The sequence below is a fragment of the Episyrphus balteatus genome, chromosome 4, assembly GCF_945859705.1.
Source record: "Episyrphus balteatus chromosome 4, idEpiBalt1.1, whole genome shotgun sequence".
Taxonomy (NCBI): domain Eukaryota; kingdom Metazoa; phylum Arthropoda; class Insecta; order Diptera; family Syrphidae; genus Episyrphus; species Episyrphus balteatus.
Window position 1 is genome coordinate 61,550,013 of NC_079137.1, and position 3,544 is coordinate 61,553,556.

Genomic DNA, 3,544 nt, shown 5'->3' on the forward strand with positions numbered 1-3,544 from the left:
TTTAAATTTGAAAATTTATTTCCAATCAAATGAGCCCATCATATTAGTTCAGAATTTTTTTAAATTTAAATCTACGTTTGAACTTAAACATGCAACCGACACGATTTAGGGTTATCCAAATAAACAGTAATTACAAGTATTCTTATATTATCTTACAAAAAATATGCCTCACATAACATTATTCACTCTAATGAGATACATTCGTATATTAATATCTCATAAGTGCACCACATATGCACTTCCACCGGAAATACTTATATACCTTAGCTCAAACGTCTTTTCAAGTAGAAAAACAACAACAACAAACCATATAAGTTCTAAAATGTTTACTTAACGTTTTCCCTCTAATAAGAATGCTAACATCTTGAAAGCAAAAAATATTTACATTCTTGAAAACTCAAAAGCAATGCTAGGTCATAAATATACACTCTTCTTATATGAAGAGGCAGAAGTTCGTTCAAGGTATATTATAGGTTTTCTACCCTTTCCTTTTTTCAATAAAAAGCAAACATCATTCAGAGATGAAAATGTATCTGCAAATAAACTTTAGCGTGCGCCGAAATGCATATTTCATTTCACATTATATGAAACCAAGACCAAAGTAGAGTAGAAGTAGAGTGCAAATGTAATTGAGATCTCCTATAGCATCAACAGCTTCAGTTTTCTACTGCCGACAAGCAAATAGATGTTTTTGCGGATTCAAAGTGCATTGGTAAAATATTATTATGAAAGAGATTGGAAGGAAGCCATATTCATATATAAAACGTATCCTGAAGGAGTAAATGTATTTACTCTAATCATCTTTGCAGTTATAAGGACAAGAAGGAGTTTGAGAAACCCAACGACGACGACGATGACGGTCACAAAGCTCTGGAAATGTAATGAAACCCTCTGCCTCTAGAAATGTGTAACTATTCACAGAGATTGATTTATGGTTCTCCAAGAAACACTAATTACTCTTCCTTTAGAAATGCGAAACACTTCTGTGTGATGTGTTTTGTGATGCAATTCGACTTTACCCCCCAAACTTTCAAGGATTCATTTGGATAGAAATTGAGTGTTCCAGTTGCATTAGCACCTCAATTAGAATGTAACCAAAAGAGAATGAGAGACCTCCAAAGTTGATGGACTTCTCAATATTAAGCAATCAATGCTCCCTTTTCATCAAAAAAAATATTTCTATATTTACAAAGAAGGGGGCGCTGCTTGAAAATATGATATTTCAAATCGAGAGGAGTATTGGATTCGTCTGGATTAATTTGCCATAGGGTGAGTTTGGAAAAAAATGCAAAAACCCGCTGGACACTGTACTACCCCTCTACGATTTGAGTATAAGTAAACGTATAAAAAGCTTCAAAACATTTGAATGAGTGTACTCGTCGTCGTACAATCATTACAATTCTAAATGCAAAATGAGATGGGAGTTTACCCTAATTATCCTTTATTTGCCATTGTAAATGATAAGGACCCTTTTCGATATATACTCGTATTTTTTCCAGACGGAGACGGAGAGGACATACGAGAACAATTCCCAAAGAGCACCTCCATTAGTGACCACGATAATTGCCCCAAGCTGCTTACTTGCGCTGGCTCTGGCTTCTGCAAATAATATCAAATCAACCGTTTGTCCGTCGCGTAAGTCGAGAGTCGTTCTGTCGTATTCGTCAGAGAGGACACTTGTGTATCAAATGTACCTACCTTCGACCACAACACGGCTCAGGATTTGTGTACTTCGGATGACTAGGTACTAAAGGACTTCTTTATTCTAACGCTCCTGATGGTGAAAGTCCGGAATAGAGTGAGATTGAGATGGAAACTGAGGTTTCGCAATTAATTTCGACAATAGAAGTCGTGGAAGTCGTACTTCCTTGGTTTGAGGGGGAGACATTTTTGAAAATAAGGATACCAAGGATAATGGGGTCGTCTATAACCTAGCAGTTCAGTGTTTTCCTTTATTTTTTTTTTTTTGTGAATTGGACACAGGAAATTGCAACATCAAAGTCGACGGACAGAAGTATTTTTTGTTTCTGCTGTTGTGTCGCCCTTTAGATTCCATTTGCATAGAGACTCTTCATGTCCTTAGAGGATTTAAGTGAAATATTTTTCATGGCGTTAGTGGGAAAAATTCATAAAAGATAAGTGTTATGGAATTTTTTTTGATGGGTTACCTTACTTTTGTTATTATGGCTATAAGGATATTTTATTTTTTGAATTGTTTTCTTTTAACTTTTGGTAACATCCGGTTGGAATGAATTCGTAAAAGTTAAAAACTTTAGACGATGTGATACTGGGTGCGTTGTTTTTTTGTCCGTGGTTTTGTTTTTTTGTCCGTGGTTAGGGTTTAAATTGATGAGTTTTGATGTTGGGGGGAATTTTGATTTGATTTTTAATGGGAACTCATTTATGGAGATGATAAGATGAAAGTTATTGGGGTACGTTTTTTGATATTAGAAATTTTGCTATCCGAGGACGAACACAGGATATGCTAGTTTTTGAGAAAAAATAATCGACTTTCTGGATGCGTCATTTCATTATTTTATGCATATAAAACATATATCTTAGTCTTTACTAGAAACAAACTTTGGGATCATCACCACGTCTCACAGTGGTACATTTGGTGCTTTTTGGCGTCAAAATTCATTAGCACGGCCATTTCTTGACGCAATGTCATGAAATTTGGTACATCAAAGGATATTTGTACGGAGAATACGAAAAATCTGTGAACTTTTTTTTAAATTCAAAATGGCGGATCCAAAATGGCGGCCAGAATAAGCCTTTAAATATAATTTTCTTTTTCAAAATAGTATATTAGCTAAAAAATCGGCTTAATTCAGGTCAAAAAGGCTATATATCTTAAATATAGAATTCATAGATTTATATTCCATTAAAAAAAAATCAAAAATTTTAAAAACATATTCCAAAAATTGTCAAATAAGTAAAACACAATTTTAGACCTCTTATTACGCTATTTCATTTATATTATTTTAGATTAGGCCCATTTTGATATCTATTCTATTTATGTTTGGTAAAAAAAATTAATATTTTGGGGTTAGGTATATGATTGCCAACTATGTTTTTAAGTAAATATTAGAAAACATGATATAATGAAAAATTTCAATGTTCAATCAAGCTGAGAATTTATTTTTTCGGTAAACCCAAATCCAAAATATTTTTCAAATAGATTTTAATATTCTAAATTCAAAGTCGCAAAAAAACCAATGACTTCACGTTTTTGAGATATAAGAAGTTGAAAATGAAGTTTTTTCTACAAAACGTGACGTCATAGATTTTTTTCGACTTTTTTATTTATTTTTAGCAATTTTTTGGAGCATTCAAAAAATCTCAAACTTATGCTTTTTAATGGCATAGTTTTTTTGTTAGCTTTTCTTACAAAAAAGTTGATATAATCAGAAAAGAAAAAAGGGTAATTTTTTAAACTTGTTTTTGTAAACTATGATTGGATTCAAAAAATTATTCCGTTTTTCTCTATAAATATGCAAGTCTTAATCTTTAGCTTAAGTACTATAATATGAGATGGTTTTAT